The sequence below is a fragment of the Diorhabda carinulata genome, chromosome 6, assembly GCF_026250575.1.
Source record: "Diorhabda carinulata isolate Delta chromosome 6, icDioCari1.1, whole genome shotgun sequence".
Lineage (NCBI taxonomy): Eukaryota > Metazoa > Arthropoda > Insecta > Coleoptera > Chrysomelidae > Diorhabda > Diorhabda carinulata.
Window position 1 is genome coordinate 7,986,305 of NC_079465.1, and position 24,754 is coordinate 8,011,058.

At 30.7% G+C, this 24,754-nt stretch overlaps 1 protein-coding gene across 8 annotated transcripts in view; it reads right to left on the reverse strand.

Moving 5' to 3' along the window:
- The window catches only part of LOC130894914 (ephrin type-B receptor 1-B), a 774,934-nt gene that overhangs the window by 325,937 nt on the left and 424,243 nt on the right, over positions 1-24,754 (reverse strand). The gene's annotated exons all lie outside the window — the stretch shown is intronic.

Below are 24,754 nucleotides of genomic sequence, written 5' to 3' on the forward strand. Positions count from 1 at the left end.
CCGAATAATGTTTATAAAACTTAGCGGTAGTATCTTTTTGCCACAAAGCAATACTTTATCAACATTCCTTTTGTATCCATTTCCGCCAACGTGCGGATAGCTTACGAATACATGATTCTTCAGTTTGTACATGGCAAATGCGTTCTTTTCATATGCCGATAGCTTCTTCTACCTCTCTAACTTTAATTCGACGGTAGTCCAGTACTGTTTGACGAAATTTTTGGATGATATCGATGAATATCGCAGTTTTTGGCTGCCACGAACGCTTGTGGTCAGTCAAGCTAATACATCCAGGTTTGGATTCAATTGCCCAAAATTTTACGTATTGTCTTTCAGAAACAAATATTTATAAGTTCTATACCCTTTATCAGAAAAATATTCACAACAATTCTATTATACTATTGTCAAGAAAAGTATGTCAGAGACAAAGATTACAGAATAGATTCAATAAGTGATCTAATATAATTTTCTTGTTATAATCAATCGAACCATACCAAATTGGCCAAATGCAAATCAATCTAAATTCTAACTTAATGCCAAACACTGGCCGCTTTACATGATGCAAGACAACGTGCAAGAAATTGCAAATTTCTTGCAAAATCAATGTACTGCATAGATGAAGATTGCACGTTTCTTCGACATTATCCAAGTCTCTTGCCATTGAATCATAGTTGCTAATAAAAATTTCATAAGTAAACAATTTTGTTACCTAAATTTTTTGTTGGTGGTTTAAAAATGAGAATAACAAAGCTAGGTATAGTAAACAAGAAAAATTGGTTAGTGTATCACAAGCAAAAATTATATCTTCTGCTGTCTTGCTTTTGGAGTCTGATGAACAGAAGAGAGAACCCAGGCGATGGTGGGCCAGGCCCTGGCTAGATAGAACAAGAGGAAACATGAGTTCAGCTATAAAATTAAGACGAGAAACCATACAATTAGATACGATGAAATGCAAAAATATTTTAAAAGATCCTACAGAAAATAAAACATAATATCATTTTCCTCTAAAATTGCAACTTGTATGCAATAAACCAAAATAATCAGCTGAACTTCATCTGTACATGCTTTTGATCAAGAAATATTACGTATTGCATTGCAATATTGTGATTTTTGAGCTCCATTTTTTTATTTTTAGGAAATCGTACGTTAAGACATTCCCTTGGAATAATTAACTCCATATCAATTTGTATAAGAAACCGAAAAAAAAAAATGTTGATGCCTTTTGCTGTCTCAAGCATTTCAGTTAGCTGTTAGCTTTCTAGTGTGAGAAGTAAATTAAAGTGATATCAGACAAATTATCTAGAGAATTTGCGGAAATAAAATGCAATATTTAACAACTAACATTCGCAATGAATAGAGGAAGAAAAAATTGTTATGCAAGTTAGCATGTTACATTGAAAAGCCATCTGGTGAGTGCATCGAAAATGTCAATTTTATTCATGAGGATGTCACTTGACAGTTGATTATAATCATAATGACAATTTAATTACACCACTTACATTATCTGTCTGTTTATAACGGATCAATAAATATCGATACTGATGTACTTGTAATACTCAAACTCGATGATTCCACAGAAAATTTCAAGATTGATATCGACCAGATTATCGTGATAAAAGATCGTGATGAAAGAAAACTTATTGGGAAAAATTATAAAGAACAGGAATTTCAATGTGAACATTTGAACTACTTACTCGTACGTCTAATTTACAAGTAGGAATTTCAATTTTTTTCATATTTCAGTTAAACGTATCAATCAATCAATCAAAAGATACAAAGATGCGTAAGTTAAATAAAGAATTGCTACAAATACACATATTAATTATATTTTCCGAAACAGCTTAATAACTTGAAGGGACTGCAAGACTTTCTTGATTTCTCTCGGGCAGTTGAGTGTCTCTTTCAGATCAAACTGATGGTAACGATAGAGTATTATCTGCAGTAAGTGAAGATATGCTTAATAGACACATGAACATGTCAACTTTGGCAGACAGGACTACTTTCTGACGACACCAAATAGCCGTGAGTAATTTTTGTGTGATTGATGCGGAGTCTTCTTATTGTCACAGCTTGTATCCCACTGAAAACGTTTAGGGACAGAGGAGAAGTATGTTATGTTATGCTGTAGTACTCTTGATCCATACATCACAACACGATTCTTGGATGAGGTATTTTAAGTTAGTCTTCAGATCGAACTTCGCGATAACTTAACTAAATCCTATCTTCTCAGGTGTAAGGCTTTTTCGAGTTGATTCAATTCGTGGGTTCTTTGTTCAACAGCTGCTTCCATTCTTTCCCATCCTGGGTCTGTTATTTTATTTCCTGCTGTCTTATTCCCTGACTTTTTTTTAATAAGTGCCTTAATTGCATTGAATAATGTTTTTATTGTTCCTGAATTTCATTTTGTGTTAATTTGCCAATGTTTTCAAAACTTTTGTCCCTCTCTATTTCTGATTTTTCTAGTTCTATCTTTCGTTTCGGCATATTTTATCATCTTGTGTTCGTTTATTTTGAAATTCATTATTTGTAGACTGTCATTGTATATTTTCAAGTTTTATCTTATTTTAGGTTAATGTCTCACTTTATATTATTTTATTTGTCTTTTTGTTATTTTTTTATGTAACACTATATGGTGAATAATTATGGGCTTATGTGTTTTATTTGGTACTACTCTGACATAACTTTTTGTCTGTTGTATAAAGTTCTTACTTCGATTATAGTTTTTCTGTTTGTCAGTATTCTAGGATTTCCCATATGTTATTTCTACTACTACTACTCAGTCGAATAGTTTTTCAAGATTTGTAAAACACAGGTGCTCTTCGTCGTCTCTTACTGTTTTTTCGGGTATTTGTGTAATCGTTGTGATAAATATTCACAAGCTTGTTTCACTGGATTCCGACTCCCTTTTTGACTAACTTATCATAATCAAAATCGATCAGTATCAAAATAGATTTGTGCATAATGTCGTAAAATGAGTATAATGATAATTTATTAAGTTCAGAAGGCATGTCGCATTTAATTTGACTTGAAAAATTTTTTGGGTTTTTTCAATTAAAATAAAACCGATACTAAACAAAATATTTTAGTGCTAAGGGCTGAAATAATCCATTCGCTTCAGCTGTATAATATCCAAATTTATTATACAGAGAATTCTCACATTTTTATCTAACTCTAACTCAATATCAAATTATTTTTTCCCTTCAGTGCGTGAATATTTGTAGCCCTGTCAAAGCCCTGTCAATGAATATTTTGTTTTAATCAATCTCAAATAAAAAAATGATACGAGTATGTTGATTTCGAAGGCCATTTGTTCGCATTTTCCAAATAATTCTTCTCAAAGTTAACAGGAAGTGATAGAAATGTGGGAATAATATGCTTTTGTAGAAGATATAAATATTTTCTCGATGATATTCAATCTTCAGGTGTTTACATTTCCAAGACCAAAATCTTATGGTGAATAGATTATGTTAACGATTTAACGGAAAAGAAGACTCATACATAACCAATATAATTTTGTTTAATTCATTCTGATTTTACTTAAACTTCTAAAAAAATAGCATCCGTTTGTTTTGATATTGATCAATTACGATTATAATAAGTAAGGTTTTGATATTTAAACTGTTTGGTTTGAAGTAATTTTTTTCCGAACAAAATGATAATCGAAGCCTTGGGTATCAATCCTCAAACCACTCTCCTCATCAATCTAAAGCATTGATTATACTGAAAAATAAAATTGTGGTTAGTAATTAAACTTGAGTAAATATTTGAATAACAGTTGATATGTATGAGTGTTTTATTAATAGAAATTTTATTTTTTAGTCTAATAATATTCTAAATTGATGAGGAAATTGATTTGATGACTGATACCTAAGACTGTAGTTAATATTTTCTACTCTTTTATTTTGTAAATCAGCTACAATGATAATTATATTTCATTTTAATAAAACCGTTTATTCTATAGAATTTATTTTTATTTGATCGGCTAGTTTTCAGTAACAATGTTGTTTCACATGTTTCTTATTACCATCAGTGCTTTATTATTACAGGGTGTTTATCTGACAATTTGGCGAATTTTTCAATACACGAATATTCCAAAAACTTGACGAGTGCCACGTATTCTTTTTCAATTATGTATAACATTAATTGTTGTTGTGCAAAGTGAATTCAGAAAAGTCTAGGTTCCAATTATCGATTTCTGATCGAATTAACATTAGAAAAACCGATTTTTGACCAAATTCAAATTTCTGACAAACTCAATCTCAAAAAACGAGTTTTGGACTAAATTTAATTCATAAAAGCCAAGTTTTAACGAAATAAAATTTAATAAAGATAATTTTTGACCAAATTAATCTTTTAATAGCCAATTTCTGACTAAACTTGAGTTGAAAAACCTAATTACCTCAATTATGCCAATTTTTGACCAATTGAACTCAAACTTGAAAAGTTTTAAACAAATTAATATCAAAATAGTCGATTTATGACCTATTTGAGCTTTAAAAATCGATTCTCTTGCCAATTTCAACTGAATTAAATTTCTGCCTAAATAAACATTAGAAAAACAAAATTGTGACTAGAAAAAACTTATAGAAACATATTTTTAGGCAAAACAAACTAAACAATGACAATTTTTCACAAAACGTCAAATAGCCAATTTTCTTAAACTCAAAAAACGAGTTGTTTATCAAAAGTTTTTACCAAAATAAACCAAGCAATTTTTGACCAAACTAATATGATTAAAGTGAAATTACAAAAGCCCTTTTTAAGGAAATTGAGACCAAATTTTTCTTAAAAAAGTCAATTTTTGAACAAATTGAAGTACACATGCACATTTTTTATCAAATTAAACGTACCATCATCATTTGTTGAACAATATTTTGATCTGACCTAGGTTTTGTAGAATGTTTTGCATTTCTTCACATTTAACGGACATTAATACAAACTGTATTTTGATGTATGTCAATAAGAGCTTCTATGTCCAATATGATGTAATCAAATTGAATTAAAGTAATTCTATCTTCATTGTTGTGGTTTTTAGTTAACATTTTCAGCCGGTAATATAATCAAATATGCAAATGTACTGCTTTTAAACTCAGTAATAAACTATAAAGTATCTTCACATTAAATAAAATTCAAGTACACACATTACAGATCATTTACTTTTATTTTGATATTAGTTGAAAATTGTTTGAAAGTGATGCAACATATACAAATGTTATACTCGATAATGGCCAAAAATATACTATTCTGATTATTGTTTCTGCTCAATATGCACACTACAAAATTTGTTTAAGCAGTTATCTAAGCTTTACTGTCACGGAGAAACTCATTTTCATACCATTTTGCAACTCTTTGTTGTCGAATTGAAAGCCTCTTGGCGTCATAAAGTCAAAGCTTTTAAGAATATGAATTTAAACTATACATTCAAATTGCTTAAAGCTCCACATTGCTATTCAAAAAACAGCGAAAGCCAATGAACTTCAAAGTTTATTTCAAACAGTTACATTAAATCTCTTCGCTTACTTTATTACCCTTAAATCAATGCCACCTTATAATAAAGTTTATATTCCCGATGATCTTGGTATCCTTCATAGGTACGGGTTATATGAGAACACGTTTTTATATTTTTAGACTACCTTTTTCTTGTTAGTATTTTGAAGGAAGGTCGTACTGTATTATCCCTAATTATTTCTACCTGAGTGAATGGCAGCTTAAAACAGGTAATCAACTATAAGAGTTTTGCGAATATTATAATCAAATCAAAAAATGATTAGACATTGGGTTAGATTAGTAACGATTTATTTTGTCAAATCGCCTGTTCTAATAACTTTTGGTAAGAATTATATATCAAATTAAATAGAATCATCAAAATAATAATATTCTGGAATTACAAAAAAGTCAAACTAGCTGTGTGAGCTGTATGAGAATTTCCCCATCAACTATTTATGTCTGATCATCACTCATGACACTAGGCTATGCAGAACGTTTTTCGTCATGAGTATTTGTCCTTTTTTTATAAAATGGTTATATATCCAAATTTTTTTGGTATTTAAAAACTGGAAAGCTGAGAAAACTTACCGATTGGAAAACGTAGAAGTTTGAACAACACCGAACCGACAGATACGTGAAACGTAATGGCGGTATAGTGAAAGAATGGATGACCTTGAACTGACGCGCAAGAAAAATCAATAATGGGATAGAACCGAATGAAGAAATATTCATTTGTTTTAACACTTTTCACATTTCAAATTCAAATTGTTCATTGCACCAGAGAGGTTATAATAGCACACTCGTCACTTTTTGTTTAAAACATAACATACAGTTTACAGTTTGAAAATCTGGTTTAGAGGTTTTCGAAAACTATCTGAACATTAGGAAAGACAACTTTGTCTCATGTCGTTTTCATTGGTTATTTATGTCCTCAGAAAATCACTTATTGTATTCGAAAAAAATATACAGGGTGCAATATTCAATACGAATCGCTAAATTGATTTTTTCAAAGCCCGTTCTGGAATTTCTAGGTTTAGCAATACCAGTCGAATGAATGATAGAAGTAAACTACATCATGAAAAAATCAAATCAGATATACTATAGCCGATTAAAATCTGTGGCCAATTTCACAAGTCACTCTGTAAATTAATAAAGAATAGGAGTTAACACTTTTTAGCAGCCACATGATATTCTCCCAGAGGGACTCTATATATGGTAGAGGTATGTTCCTCGTGACTCACCCTGTATATTAAGTTGAACTTTCCAAAATTTTGAAATAATTATTTCGAATCAACGGGATATTTATTGGATTATCTACAAAAGTCAACTGAATATTCAAACTCGTTCCATTAAGAAGTGTATTTTATTTTCGAAAATTCCATCGCTTACAAACGAAAGCTACATAAAAATGCTAATATCAGGGACTTGACTATACTTCCACCTTATTTATCTGTAATTGGTGAAACGCATCTACTATTTATTTAAACAAATTATATGAAAGAGACAAATAACATTCCCAACGTGTCACATTCAAAATACCTTTATTATCTTGATATTGTTCGTGTCAAATTTATAATTACATATTACAATATATGTATCTAGTATACAAGTCTACATGAGAATGTTCTTGTATATTAATGCCCTGTTTATGTTTATGTCGATTCAACTTTATTATCTATGCGACTGACTCTGTATTAGGAACCATAGGCGTACACGCACAGTAGGATCAGCTGAAACCATTAGATTATTCATTCAAATTATTATTACATAACGAAATAAATATCAATGAAAAAGCCTTTGCTTCTTTGTATGCCATTTTATATCATTAGTTCAAAGTATTTAAATATTTTTGTATTGTAACATTTTTCGTATTTATATCGTGAGGTGAATTAATACAAACCGTCTCTCACGTTCTGTAATTATTCACATCCTATACAATACACTTATAATAATTTACTTATAATTTCTGCAATTCAATATTTTCACTACGTCTATTTATTTAAAACTAACTAAATGCGTTTATTTGGGACACATAATGCGTGGTAGCCGGATTAGAATCCTCCAGTTGATTATGATGGGTAAAGTTGAAGGTTGTAGAGGAATTGGAAGGAAACAAGCCTCTTGGTTGAAGAATATTAGAGAATGGACTGGGATACGAGAAGCAAGACAGTTATTTAGACTAGCTCAAGATAGAGAGGGGTTTGCAATGCTGATAGCCAACGTCAAGGGGACTTAATACGGCACGTTAAGAAGAAGTAATGTCTTTATACAAATAATTTATATACCTAATTAAAATTCTATAAACTTCTAGAACGAAGAGAAATAGAAGAAATAAACATCAAACGAGTTCCGCCATTTATAAAAAAGGTGGAAGACGCGCTCGAAAAGCGCCGCGCGAATTCGCCGAATTTTTATAAATTGCATGTAGTTGGACAGGACCGGTCTAGAGAACTTGTTCGTAACAGTGTCCTACAGTTTTTGTTGCTTATTCTACGGTTGTTAGTATCTTAAGACGATTACACCAACGTTGTTATAGAATTCTTAAGCGCCATGAAGACCTTAAATGGTACATTTTATTCGTCGTACCAAGGTTGAGGAGGGTTTAAGAATAATTTTACAAGTGTGGAATGCAATGTTGTCAGTTCTCTAGAGCCTCGAATAGATGCTTTCCGTATAGGTTAATCGTCGCTGAGTTGCAGTGCTGCATTCAATATATTTTGTGTTTAAGTTCATATTTCTACACTTACAATAACTAATATACCGGATGCAACTCAAAATACGGTTGTTCATGTAGTAAAAACTTCAGATCACTCGAATTTGCTGTAGGTGGAATCACTTGAAATGGAAGTTTAAATTATACTACAAAATAAACTATTGAACGGATTTTGGTTTTTTTTATTTAGTTGTATAGTAGAAACTTGCTTATTCGGCCGTAAATCATGTGAATTTCGGATTATCTACTACGAACCGCTTTCAAATATGAAGGTTGCTATTTATATTTTTGGTATTGACATCCTTCCAAAGAATACGTTAGATTGTTAACTATAACCTCAATCACAACATGACTCTACTTGATAAGATTAGTGTTATTTGCAGTGAACATAGTGAACAAACTGGAATTTTGCCAATAAACTTTCTTACAATTATTTATTATCACTTTCAAGTGGATTAAGGAACTTAGTATAAGGAATTAAGTTCCATTCTACAAAATTTGTTTATTCCAAAGCTTTATTGTCGTTGTACCCAACTGTTGGATCGCGCGTAACCTAACCAATAATTAAATAAGGCTCGAGTAGATCGATGAACTGCAATATTGAACAAATTACAAAAGAAATATCAAAGCTAAATTACAGACTATTCGAGGAGAAAGCAAATAGATGCTTGTTTCCTCAGCATTACCAATCACTAGATCCGTAACGATTTGTTTGACAAAAATCATTAAACAACTTCTGGAAATGTCTAATAAGAAGCAATTGATTGTCATTGTAGGTTTTAACGCCGCTGCGCTGTTCGCAGAAGAGTTGATGGACCCTATTTACCCGAATTTGCTACTTAATGCATTCGTTTTGTTTCCGCTAAGGCTTATGCTGAAGTTACCTTAATTAGAGTAGATAAGGTTTATCAACTTAAATAGGGAAAATTTTGAAAAGCAATTTTCGATCATGAATACTTGTTTCTTCCAGAAATATGAAGAACAGCTCTAGTAATTCTATACCTTCAAAAGAGAACTATTGCCAAACATTAAACAAGGTTGATGTTACAGTACATTTAGTATACTCGTAATTACAGTGAATTTTTGTGAAGTCATTTTCTAAAGGAAACACTAAAGAGCTTGTTAATCATTCTTGGCACTTGTATATAGAGAGCAACAAGTTTGTTGTCAGCTTTTGGGACCTTAATAAAAAGATTGCCGAAAATTATGAGAGCAATCACTAAGTTTGAGAAGACAGTTGTCACTTTTTAGTTTTATAGCGGTATCCTGAGTTGCTCGAGCTTTAGATTAGCCGGAAAAGTAACAAGCAGTAATTTTTCAGATGGAAATTTTTTTAGAGTTATCAACACCGTACTTTTGTACTTTATTTGAACTCCGTTTACATTTGTAGATATCGCAAATAATTCATGAATAGCTGTCAACTGATGTTCTTAATAAAATATCACAATTCCTCTGCAACAATAAACTTTGTTATGTTAAATGTATCACCTCCATTTTTTTGTTTATAAAACTTCAAAGTAAAGTTGGTGTTTATTGAAAGTTGATGGAACGTTGTCCTGAGCACAATATGAAGTACTCACCAGTCACCTCGGATTATTATTACTTTCCACTCTAGATTATTAAAATTTGGTTGTAGAAAAATACCCTTCTTATGATACACCCATGATGTACTGTAAAAATACTTAATGGTTTCTTCGTACATCGCCATAGTTCCTTTTAGATCCCATTGTTAATATTATATTAAAATGATATTAAAAAGTCATCAAGGATATACCCACAACGGATTAAGCTTAATGGACGTTAGGTAGTAGTTACAATTTTTGAAATTACATAAAATATAGTTATATCGTTTAAACATTTGTTTATAAAATGATAGTTTTTATTAACTCAAGATAAATATCACACAGATATTAATTTCAGATTATGAATTATATGATGAAATTAAACAGTTGGTAGGGGTTAGAATAATTAAAATTGATTGCAGATTAAAATCTAATTACTAATTTTTATAAATTCTTTAGAAATATCTTCATTTTAAAGAAGTATAATTATTTTAAAATATATCGTGATTGAAATATATGTTATTAAATTTGCAAATTTAACAAATTATATTGCATTTATTTGACTTATTATATAGCATATATAAAATTTTGGCTGTACATAAATCAGCCATTCTGATTTCTTCTCTTATCTCCGATCGGTCTGACAACATCTCCCACAATTTGTCTTATGTTGTTCTGGAGATATAATAGAATATGTCTTGCTTTTGCCCGTAGAGTTTTCACTTCAGCTGTTTGATGTATGGTTTGTGTAACTAGTGTTACTCAGGTCCAATTTGCGTACCATGTCTGAAGGTCTTCCTTGAGTTGGTAAAAATTTGGAGAAATTAAAGTTTTTACTCCCAGAGGGACTCTACATAACGTAGAAGTATGTTAAGTTCTTCGTGAGCCATCGTGAATATTAAACTTTCCAATATTTTCAAATAATAATTTTAAATCAACAGGATATTTATTCGATTATCCACAAAAGTCAACTGAATATTCAATCTCGTTCCATTGAGAAGTGGATTTCGTTTTCGAAAATTCTATCGATTGCATACGAAAGCTACATCTTTCACAATTTGTTTTTTTGTCGAAGCTCCTCTGGAGATGTTAGAGTATTGCTTTTAATTGTGATTTTTGAATACTGCTTCTTGAGCATATACTATGACAGGTCTCATACAGGTTTTGTAGACTACTACTTTGTCCAGACATGGGCTTATTTTTCTGTACCGTGCAGGATTTCATATCAAAGTTTCCACTCTCCGCTACCTCTTATTTGAGCAGATATTTAAGTTTCTTGAAGAATGTCATGACTGATTTCAAATGCGCCTCATGGATTCATATTGTGAAAATTGGATTTTTGTATTTTCCAGGTATTTTTAGCGGCCACATTTTTTTAAATTTTTTTCCCTCAGCTGTTCTATAACTAACCAAAACCATTTCTTATTCAGGCAGTCGATACTTTGTAGGTAAGTAGTTAAAACAAAGATTAACATTATTATCATAAGGAACGTTTATATGAGCTAACCATAATTTACCGAATTGATTTTCTACAGGCCCAAAAATCGAAAATCACATTATAACAAATATTGCTATCGCATTTAATGTTTAGTCAATCAAAATTCGGTTAGGAAATTATAGTTATCAAGAGTAAATATTACAAAATGGGTATTAATTTTAAATTACTAGTTATAGCTTGAAGTCGATCGAGAATTTTTAGGGTCAGGTCACAGACAGGTAGGCGATAAAAATTGAAAATATATACCAAAAAGAAAAAAAGGAAACGTTTTTTGTAAATCCATTTGAGGAATTAGCTACGTTCTATTAAACTGGGCAGGTGATGAACGAATAAAAAGATTATTAGGAAATTACGAAAGGTGTTTTTTGGATACAAAGAGATTTTTTGATTAAACGAATTCATATATAATAACGCTTACGATTGTACTTAACGGTCCGTATCCACCAAAACGACATAGAGCAACTTTTAAGTGTCTGTCACATGATTAGAAAAAATTTGCCGTAAGTCCTGCTATGTTGCCCTTTGTTGTTTATCAAGAACGCATATCAACAAACTTGACTTTCTTTTTGCAAGTCATTGTAAACAATTGCCAATAACAGTATACAGTTGCGTATGCGCCAGACGCAATGATACAAACCGTACCTACTTAGAAATGACCCATATTTTTAAATGCCACTATTCCTTCAATTATTACTCTCTATACTAGTAGTTCTATTAAGTTCTCGCACTAGTAATTACGTTTCTGAAAATATTTTTTCAAGTTCTCTTTGCTTATCCATTGCACAAGCGACTAGAGCACAGCCACAAAGCAAAGTATTGAAAAGAATCCATGATGTTAACTTGAACAAAATTTTAGGAATCGTATCGTACTTGTTAAGAGAAAGAATGTTATCTGGATCTGAAGAGATTCTGAAGATACTTTCAAGAAATATAACATTGAGTATATCAAATGAAGCTAGTTCTATGAAAGAAGACATCTGATCTTCTAACGCTGACATTGATAAGATAATTGGTCATGTATCATAAGAAGATCAAAATGTATTGGAGTTGGATTCATTATCTGCCTCCTTGATTTTGATATATTATCTCTCGCTTCTTCCCAGGATGTCATCTCGAATATCCCGGAAAGAAAGGCGGTTGAGCAAGAGGTAAATTGGAGTTACTTCTTCACCTTTGCAACTTGGACATTCAGTATCTTGTGTATGTGCGATGTTTATCATCTTTAGGTGCTTTACCAATGGCAAGTAATCAACCCGATAATCATCCTTTAGTGATATCTTTCGGGTCGATCGAGACTGTCTCCCAGAACCTCTGAATGGAGTTTAGGGCGTCGCATGTTGGTGGTTTCCAGATATCTGTTCAGAGAGCCGTTTCCAGCTCTTCCATATATCGAACCATCGGTTACGGGAATTGCGTAGAGTGGTAGCGTATACTTTTTCTTAAACTGCCTGCCTTTTTCGTTTCTCTGGACATCAGAATGTATAAGGTTCAAAAAACTGTAGATATTGTTGAGCATATATATTATTTGGTGGATTTTCACAGGATCAGAAATAGCTGAAAGATAAAATGTAGGTATTTGCTAAACAGCTGGATGAAGCTAAAGCACTTACTCGATCACGAATTTGCGAAGAATATTTTTGTAATACAGCAAAGAAGGACAACGTAGGAAACACAATAAACTTATTATTGGGGACGAAAATCTAACAAATACATTTAGAAAAACGATGCTCTATCCGAATACTAACTTCAGAAACAAAAGTCTATAAAAATTGCATCTATATTCATTTTTTTATGTATCCTTATTATATTATATAATTTGACAATATTGACAAAAAAGTGTGAGGGAGAAGTTAATGTTATTAAAATTAACAAGCAATAAAGTAACGAAACAAGAAATTAATCAATTCAATACTTTCAAGGTAATTAATAATAAAAGTAAATGTGATACGTATATATTTATATCACTTACGACATAAGAGTACATTAAAAATTCCAATATTTATCAAGTGACAAAACAAAATGATTGACAGTGATTTGTAAAACCAAATTAAAGAATGGCCCAGAGTTAACGAACAACCATGGCATGTTGATTTTCAATGATTATGATCTGTATTGTATCAGGTAGAAGTAGAGTTTGAACTTAATTAACTTTCAAAAATTTTAAAATTAATTATACTTGATAATCATTTAGAATAGCTTCAAGATTTTTAAGCAATCAAATTTAAAACAAAGCGTGATATCATTAGTAACTGTTAAGGATTTCGGCTTGGCAAAAATAGTAGTAGCAAGCTGATCGTATATATGGGAGATGATGAGAAGATGAATAGGTGTATATTCTGGACTTGCATTTAAGGTTAATTTAACAACAATTTTTCGCGAAACGGCGTTTTTTGTTTTTTATTGTTACAAAATTCGCATCAACCATAATTATCATAGCGATTCAATCTTTTTAACAGTACAAGTTAAATATTGGCATTTCATTTACATTATTTGTTAAATTAAGTTAATGATTGAGATCTGTCTGAGGTAATTTTTGGGGTTAGCTATATTGTATTTCAAATATTGATCCGAGTGGTAGATTTGATGATGATATTTCTTTGTTAAAAGATGGAGACCCAGCGATTATGTGTTTTATAGTCCATTTGCAATCGCAGTTGTCACATTTAGGTTCAGGTTTAGCATCGAATAAGTAGCTATGGATCAGAATTTCATCTCTACGATTTTTCGGTAGCACTGACCATGGTTTCACGGAGTTTTCCATTTAACGAATCTTGTAAGTTGACATTGACTATTTGTTCTCTCAATCATAGAGCAATTTACGTATTAGGGTTGATTTGATATCGATACTAGTTAGAAAGATCATGCACTCTGCAGTTTCACTATTTACAGCGACCAGATCTGCCTCTTTGTTTCCTTTCGATCCAGTATGTGAGGGATCCAAACTTTTTGATTATAACTTTGAAACTAATGGAACAATCAGGATAATGCTTTGTAGAGAATACAAATAGCAACAAAATGAGAGGTGGAATATCTTACTTGGAATATTAGGTTCTCAAAGAATTATACAAAGCCCGAAAATTGGTCGTAAATGCATATCAACGTTAATTTTTTGACTAAAGCGCTAAAATTTATCAAAAAGTAGGGATTATTATGTTCTTTATATATACAGATTTTGGGTTCAGCTGGACCATTAGTCTACTAAAAATCGTGATTTGAAATTTGCCGTACGTTTTCTCCGTTACGTAAAATTCCAATTATAACATGATAAAAAACCTCGTTTCGTGAAGATATTTGAGGAAGATATAAAGTAATAGACACGCACATTTTTATCTTTTCATCAACTTTTCTCAGTATTGAGAGCATTTATTACAAGAGACCGAAGAATAGAATATGGTTTTTTTTGGTTCCATTGACTCAAATTAAATAAATTCTTCAATAGGATATACCATTTTGTAAGTATTTTAAAATCGTTTTTTCGCATTACTTTTTTCAATTCACTCACTCACACAGTTTAAATGAATTTAGACTTTCTTTTGCAAAGAAGATCAACTTTATATCGAATAACTTATGTTATTTTCATTAAAATGTCTCAGAATATCCTTAAAATCTAATGAATAATGACAGATATTATTTTATTTGATTCACTTTCTATAAATATATGTATTTCTTCAAAGAAAAATATGACGAGAGCTATAAATTTAAAAAAGATCTGATTTTTTGGTTTCCCCTTATTTTTTCAGAAACTATTAACAACAAAGGATTTAGGAAGTAGTGAGATGGGCGAGAAATCATCGAAGGAAATGTAGACCATGAGGACAGAATTTCAGATGACAGGTTAGCAAAAATAAGAAAGGAAGAAAAACCGAATACATCCAGATCACCAGGACGACCTCCTACAAGCTAGACAACAATTGACGCAAACACATAATTAAGCGAATACTCTACATGATTTAAACTTCATTTGGAAGAGGATAAAAATATATTAGCATTTATATAGTTAAGCATTTATAAAAGTTTTGTGTACTTGCTTAAAATTTCTGGTCGTGCGCCAACTCGTTATTTATACCCGCAATAAAATTTTACCTTCTGTTAAAATGTGCCAACTCGAGATCGTGGTTGTCATGAAGATTAGACAACTTGTGACGAAAGATTATGAAGCTCGAAATTTTAATTATGAAGTTAAAAACAATAATAAAATACATTTTTACATTGTACTTCAGTAAAAAATATTTTACATTTACACACACATAACAAAAAGTATATTGGACAGTATTTAAAAATGCCATCCATGTTAAATGTTGCTGAAGTTATAAACAATTTAAATTTCTTTCATATCTATATGTAATTATGTTATTATTTAATTCATTGTCCAATGAAAATATTGTCATATTAAAAATATTTACAAGATCTGTATTAATAAGGAAATTACAAATTTAGGTTAGGTAATCTAACCTAACCTAAAGGATTTAGAAATTCTAGGTTTTAATTTTTGAATTTACCAACTCTACAAAGTGGGTTAGGTATTAAATTCCAGGTAATATTCTTAATGAATCTGTCACGAGTTGTATTATGTATTCGGATCAACTTTACCTGAAATATCCCCATACCGCATATTTATCTCAACGGATTAAAAATCATCCCCGAGATGTAGCACACCCAAATTTCCAAATAGTTAAGGTCGCCGCTTACTTCTCTTTCATATTGGAGTAGATAAAGAATTTGTTCTTAAATACTTGTTAGAATATGTTTCAACCAAAGTATATTTTGGAGTTGAGTTTTTTGTATTTTATGACAGTTACAGATCTAAGACCTATTTTATTCAATTTTTTAGGTCAATATACCTAAACACCAAACAAATTTGCATGATAATTTCAGACCCTAGACATTCAATATGGCTTCCTTTTATTGGTAGATCAGGAAACCGGGCGAAATCTATCGTTCATTATAACTTACATATTTACCTATAGAATCATTTCCCGAGAGATAGGAGTGCTATTCCGAAATACCCTGTATATATAACAAATCAAGTAGTATATTTTAAGCATTCGGTGCTTGAAAGAACTAAAATAGAGAAAGCGCTAATAGCAACAATATTGTGTATCCTAGCTTTACGTTCATTTTTATTCAATTATTTCTTGCTTGAGCATAATTTTTGATAAGTATTTAAAATTCCTCTACACGCGCAATATCCCATTGTGGCAGTACTGATGTGGAGAATATGAATGTGGATGTGTTAATGAATTTAACTAATTTAAAGTATAATTACAATGCATACGAACAAAATAATTTAATCATGAAATTGTACATAAATTGACAAGTTAGTCATTTTGAATTGTTTGTACTTGTTTAGTTTTATTCAGGTATTCATTACAAATGAAACTTTGATGCTTTCTACATGTTAGGTAATGTTCTTTGACACAAGTAATTGGGTTTTCTTATCTTGATTCGTAGGACAAAAATAACAATATCTTTGGTCTATTCTTGGTTCTCCACTTAAAGATATTGGTCTGTGGAAATTGAAAGGTCAGTATAGAAGTAGTATCTTTTTCTGATCTCACTAGGTGGGCTTTTTGTATAAACGTGTTTCAATATTTGGAATTCTGATCAATTCCAAGGTAAAGGACATTAATAAGACTCCTTTGGTGCTATTTCCATGTGTCTCAACACTCCATATAATTAGTAAATCAAGTTCTATATTATTAAAATGAAAAAATGTAGCTGGCTATGATTGTTTCGAGCTAGATTTTGTCAACCAAATTAACATTTTATCATTATGACGAATAGGAGAAATCAATGTTACAACTGTATTTTTCATTGGACTGCAGAGCGATTTTTACGTAATCCAAAGATACTCCTTTTGATTGAAGTGAACCGTAGTTCACTTATTTTTCGATTCAATTTTTTAAGGCTAATAATATAATTAGAGTGTGAGTAGTGAAACATTAAAAAATGTTCAGTTTTTCTGTATATTAACCATTATTAGGCATTTCAAATACGAATTTCATCACTTCGAAACATAACGCGAATAAATATCTTTATAAACAATTTCCTGCTTCATAAAGAAAAAGAAACAGTTATATCGATAATCAATTTTAAAAATTTTAATATTTATAAATAACAACGTTGTCTAGGATAATAAGAAATCATACCTCGCGGCACTTTAGGTCTTAATTCAACAAGACTTATACCGATTTCCTGAACCAATTATTGAAAAAAAAGCGGTCGTTCCATCAACGTTTTAACAAAGACAAATAGTTTACCAAAAAATAGTTAATTAATTCTTAAAAATAATGGCTTCTAAAAATACCGAAACCGAAGGTAGCCTATTTATTCTTCTGCTGACATTTCATATATTTCTTCTCGTTCCCTATGACGATGAGAACGTTAAACGTATCTTGTTTCTATTAGTGGAGTAATTTGTGAAGTTACCGAAATACAACAAAAGACAACTGATGGAGTTTATGAATATACTTCATCACATAAGACGATAGAACTTGAAGTTGACAAATTGTAGGATCCGTTAAAGTTGAAGAGAAAATTTATCCATACTAATTTTACACAAGAAAACCATTAATGATAGAAGTTCAATTAGTTATTGTTATGCATAGTTATACTTCAATTATTTCCAAATTTACTGAAATTATTTGTAATATTCTCTCTTTTATTAATAAAAGGTTATAAGAAACCGCAGGAACCTGAATCCAAAAATACTGAGACACGTACAGCTACATGCGATTATTGCCCATTATAAACAGAGCGAAACCCCTTAAAAGGTGTAGCGATCAAATTTTGTGCTAAATAGGGCGATTAGGAGACTAAATTACATGTATACCGAGGTTTCGTCTATTCAACTTCAAGAGCTACTAAAAATTGGAAAAATAAATATAGATTCTAAATTTTAAAAAAAACATTTCTATCATATTTATTATTAAGAAGAAAATATTGGACTACCAAGACAAGCTCTGATACTACTGGCAAACTATGATCAAAAGAGATAGAGAAAATACATTAACTGCTACTCCAGAACTTTAGCGCTTGACACCTATTACCATTCTGAAGCCAGTGAATATCCTAAACTCTATCAAACAATCAGGAATAGAAAATCACTAATATCAAAAACAGTACTTGGAAATAAAATGGATGAGCGAACATTAGATCTTTTATGTCTTTTACTATCAAGCATGCCTTATGTATATCTAAAAAGTCGATGTTGTCAGAGCAGGAGTGTACAAGTGCAAAAGGGAAGGAGGATACACTTTTCCCTTGCGACGAAGCACTGAGCTAGTGCTTAGCTTACCGCATATGCTGATACTGAAATGCTTCAGGCTGGCGAAAGTGCTACTCTGGATATCTGGATATAGGAAACTCAGGCTTACAACCAGTCAACGATTGGCAGTGGGAATCTTATTCTCATTAAACTTTAAGCTGTGCAAAAGAGAGAAAAATAAAGACGCGGGTTTGCAGATAGGCTAAGGCCTTCATATATGAGACAAACACTTTGGCATGAACTTTTCGACATGACTAGGCAAACTGTAATGCTTTTTAATGTGTTTAAACCACACATTACCGCAGAGCCTGCCTTGCAAGCAAACCGTGATAGCAACACTTTTGGGTACACCAAAAAAATTTATAGTTTTTGTGGTTATGTTTCTACTAAATTATTCAATTAACAGTTATTACTGCTTATTAACTTATTAACCTTTTGTAAGGTTTATTTATAAGGACACGAAGAATTTTTGGTTATTCAGAAAATTATAACTAGTAGTAAATTTATTTGAAGGTGAAAGAACAGAGGCTGAGTTTGTTAGTTAATTGACTAATAAACAGACGCAACTTAATTAAATTCGCCCTTCCTGGTCCAGAAATAGGACATTCACTGCGTCAAGTTATTACTTACACAAATGACCTTATGTATATAAGCAAATTTAATGGTATATAAACTTTATGTTATCTGCACAAACAAGCTTAAAAAGAGTTGAAGTAATTATAGTAAATTATAACAATTATATAGGGTCTTTAATTAGGCACTGCATGAGATATCATAGAATTTTTATTTACTCGTTTGAAAAGTCCAACTCGCTATTAGGCATGGAATATTACATCATTTAAATGTATGCTGCGTTTTTTCTGGGTGGCGCGTATACGCTTTAATCAAGCTGAATTTAATCGATAAGATGTATTAGGTTAGCTCGAGGGACCACCGGGATTTGTGACTTAATCGCATAGAGCTTCGCAAAAAAAGATTACCTCAAGAGTAATTTTTTGCCATAAGCATTAAACATTTTTGGATCTCATGTGAATTGGTATAGTCTCAATTTCGTGAATTTAGTAACATAAGCATTCATAAAAACATGTACCTCTTTGCTGGATAAGCAAATAAACGTCATTTTCTAATGTCATTTACTTTCGGCTTCTAATGCTGCTCAAATTACGACGTAAAATTCGCCAAGTTGTAGTCTGTGAAAAGCCGAATTCTTGCGATAGACGCGAATTCGACTGCTGAACCAGTAGAGTCAACTTTTTGTCCGCCAACAGTCTTCTGGTTAGGATGGATTATTTTCAATGGGAGGATCTCTGAACATTGCTCCAACAGAATACCTATTGTTGATGCTTATGCAAAATAAACTGAATATATGACAGCTTATCCGATAGATGTAGTGAAAATCGAAATGAATGCATGTGGTTTTATTGTTTGCTATAAAAATAAAATAGTCAAAATAGTTTGGTAATAATTCAAGTAAGTGACTAAACAGTTGCATCATTCTGGATTTACAGCGTCCTCGATTTTTTTCCTTTGAAAAATAGTTATGATAAGTTATAGTAATAAAAGTATATAAATAGAATGTCATGCGGAATATGAAAATGATTAAATAGGTTACTGAAATGCATATTTACAAATTTAAAATAACAGGAAGTTTTCATTTATGAAATCTACGACGTGTTCTAAGATTATTTATTTGTACTTACAAATTTGTACCTACTACAACAATTATCTGTAAAATGTTATAAATATGTCAATATGTGTTGAAGTAGAAGAATTATTAATTTATAAATTAATTTGTGGTGGGTTTTTTATAGTTTAGAGGAGTACATATTATTGAGTGGTAACTGTCAAATTTATATATTACATGACAAAAAATAAAGCACAAATGTCAATTTTTAAGTACAACCAGGTAACTAAGTTAAAAAGATTTCTGATACCCAAAGCGATCTCACATTCTGATATTTTTAAGAGTAATGGAAATAATAGATCAGCTGTAAACACTGACAATCACCAGTTCTACATCAAGAAATGGGGACTTTGAGTCGCAATACAACTATTTAAATTGAATACCGAGATGTATATATAATAAAAATTCTTGTTAAATTTTATTTGCAATTAAATAGATTCTTGTGGTTGTTTTGTATTAGACTTTGGCAGCTTTCTAAGAGTTCAACAAGACTATATGGGTTTTCCTGATCCAGGAGAATAATAAAGTCTAAAGTTTACTAGACTACTACAAACCGTAATAGCACAATAAAAATTAGCAGGGAATGCTTTAGGGTTTACTGTCGAATTTTCTTTTTGCTGAATAATTCAATAAAATGTCACTACATGAGAGAAACAAAAAAACAGAAAAGTTGTACGTATATAACTTTGCATGACATCGTTCATCTTCTAAATATTAGAACCGTTTGCCTCTAAAAGTTTTAAGAATAAAAAAGATTGGCTTGTGGAATGAATTTTAAAACTCGACATAATTTTACTATAATTGATAGTTATTATATTTCAATACAACCGCGCTATTTGGAAAATAGGTTAAAGTTAGCGTCAGGTGAACTTTGAAGGTTCATAAAGTATTGAAGTAGAATCAATGTAGTACAGACAAATTACTATCAGCACTCCTTACAGAAGATCATAAAAGTTCTGAATTTTATCTTCATATATACTGCTATATTGAGTAGAGACCTCAATTTATTAAATTTACTAATGTCGACGTATGTATGATCATGTTCTACAGCAGGTATAATAATAAACTGACATTCTTGGAAAAACGAAAATCGACGACATTCAAAAAATCTGTTAACGCATTATTTACAATCAAATTGTGCTATATTAACCCGAAAAAAAAGAGGAAAAAATACTTCCTAACATAGCTCAGCTTTTGCAGAAACTGTTTTCTTCTATACATATTAAGGAACGAAAAGCACTAAATGAGATTGTGAAAATGTTAAACCATGGTAGTAGAAATAAACAGAAAAATGCATAATTTACGAAATTAGTTTAATAGTGAACTTAAAAAACTAGTAAGAAAAAATCAGGGTGAAGTATAGATAAACTTTATATAATAACAATGGCTGCACATTTTCTTTTTGATATTTTCGTAGTATGAGAGCCTAGAGAGACACATTTTAGTGTAAATTGTTCATATATTTTTGGAAATTTAGGGATATGTGTTATATCCGACAGATATATTTATAAGCTATAAATGTAGAATCTTTTATATAATGAATGTAAACATTAAATTCAATGCAGAAATTCGACACTTTTTTGATACAATACAGATGTAAACGTACTTTAAGTTAACAATTTAGTCTATGAATTGATTATAGATTTATATCGTTCCATGGCGATCAAATAGTCCAGATTTAAAACCATAATAACGGGAGGGTTGAGATTATTAAATACAACACTAAAGGGTATCTCGTATGAAAAAGTACAGTTGTATTTAATATGTTGTGATATCATTTAAGCATAAACTTGTTGATTGTCTTCCACAAAATTTCTTGTGTAGTGTAAAGCCCGGAACAATAATTGATCATTTGCTGTTGGTGTGCCAGGTACACATAATTTTATCTCAAAACATCTCTGTTTTTCAGTATATGAATAATTCCAAATTTCCTATTTGTATGGAATTTTTTTATCTTTCAATATTCTTCTAGTTCCTATTCTTATTATTCTGCTTAATTGCCTAGCACTAATAGTACTAGGACTATTTTGTATTCACTGACTTTTTTCAAAATGGCGAAAATTAATTTATATTTTCCACAATTCGGACGTCATAATTTTGTCAGTTCTGTGTAGTGACACCTTTTGGAGATTTGACTTTGGCGTCCAATTGTGGATAATCAATTTAACATAAAATATTTTTATAACTTCTCAAAATTCGAAGTTTCGAATGGACAATAAAGAATTACGCCATGTTGCTGAACACATTGTAGTTGAACATTTACTAAATGTAATGTAGCCGGGAAAATCATCATAAAACCAAAATTACCAGTGTGGATACTATTTTGTTACCTTAAATATTTAAATAGTATCTTACCCGCTGCGCTTCCATTATCTACACGGTATTATTATTCAAACAATTTACCAAATTACATGTTTATACTTGAAAACTATAATAAATAAAAAAAACAATGAATATTGTAGTATCTCTTTGAATATTTTAATACTGAATGAAATGGATTTCTATTCCTATAGTCTAGGAAAACTAGCTGTAAATTTGTATAAGTCAGAAATGAATTCACACCAAAACCTGTAATATATGAAACTTTTGATGGATTTACATGAAATGTAACCAAAAATTATGGATACATTTACATACAATTCAATATGATAAGAAACCTGCCTGCTCAATTATAACATTAAACTTGGAGGAAGCAAAGTTTAAGCAACATTATCGTATCAAAGGACCGTTTTAAGCATTTCAGCACGAAAAAAAAAACCCAAAAAATGTTTTTTTACATATAAGCACATGATAGCGGCTGCGTAACTAACTAAGACTTGCATTAGGCTTTTACTAATCTGTACCCCGAAACTAAAGCAAAAGCAACATACATGTAGAGAGAAATAAAAATAGAAATTAAGGGTGCGATACTTCGTGTAAGAAAACGAATATATAAGAGAATTAGTAGTACTGAAAAAAACAAGACCCGAGGATCGAATGGATGATGATAAAATTAGTAATTGGGTCAAGGATCCTTTACCTATCAGTTAGCTCCACATGCTCATCAAAAAGGATGAAATAATTGGCAGGATTACGTTTTTTAAAAAATGTCAGTGTTATTAATCCAGAGTATATAAAAATTGTAACTAAAATTCCAAAAATCTATATAGTTCAACATATACTTCATTAAGATTTTTTGTAATGACTTGTTTTGCTTTCTAAATTGCTTTTTAATTTGCAAGCAATACTAGCTTGACTTGTGTGAAAGGACAATCGAAGAAACTGTATAAAAATTTGAGAAGTAGGTATTCCGAATCATGAATATTTATTTGATGAAGGATTCTTCTGTGCCTGGACTATTTATTCAAAAATATTCATTTCGGAAATTAATTATATCATAACGATACATTTCTTATTTGACAGTTATTACATCGATAAAGCCGGTACGGGACCTCATTAGAATAAAATATATAAGCAAAAGAAGTTTTTTTTGAGATGTAATATATCGTTGTCATCCACAAGAACGAAAAAGTATACTTCTAATTAATTTTAACTGAGCCTTGGATATAAATTGAGCCTTTAATGGATATTGAAATTTGGAAAATTATTATGAAATACTGTTAGCAGGTAGATAGGAGAAATATTTAAAGGTGGCATATTTATTCAGCTTGAAACATTCCCAGACAATTTTTTATGAATAAAACCCAAATAATTGAAATACTTAACAATTTCGAACAATACTTTTGTCCAATCTACATTCTGTAAATGGGATCTTCCAAGCAATTTTTAGTAACTTGACTCTCTTTATAATCTCCAGACATGATCTATCCTTTTATTTATTTGCTTTTGCATTTCTAAAACAATATTTCTCCTTTACCTCCCGATTTTAGTCAAGTACTAAATCAAAGAAATCAGTACCAAATAAATTTTTATTCCACTTCATTTTATCGGAAAAAGTTCTAAGCAGATTTCAAGGAGAAATTTGAACTATTGGGAGAAATATCGATGGCCGAGAATAATAACCGTCAGATACTCATGAAGCGCCGAGCTCTTCTTGGTTAGGAATATGCAGGAATAACATAACTGGATTAAAAAGAAAGGAGATAGCTAATAAACCAGTGAAGAAACACTCTTCTAAGGACCAAAGCCTTGTTGAGAATCTTAAGAAATTTAAAAAATGGAAACATACCACTGCAGATTCTTTGAGTTGAGAGAGAAAACAATGATCCTAAAGAGATCCAAAGCATTAGCTCTTGGACAAAGTGGTTAAAAAAAGTCAAAAAGTAAAAATCCAAAAAAAAAGCAAAAGAAGAGCCTAAGAAGAATAGACGTATTAAAAATAGTCTTGCAAGTGAAGGCTGAATAACAAAGGAAATAACGAGTCTAGGAAATGGAAATGTATCTAAATGTTCTTGATTTTAAGTATCTTCTGTTTCAAAATTAGTTTTTATAATACTTATATATATAATAATATATTTTTAAATTAATTATACTCGTATATAAAATATTTTATAAAGACTTAAAATAAGTCGTAGCGTTAATTTTTATCTATCTTTTAAAAATT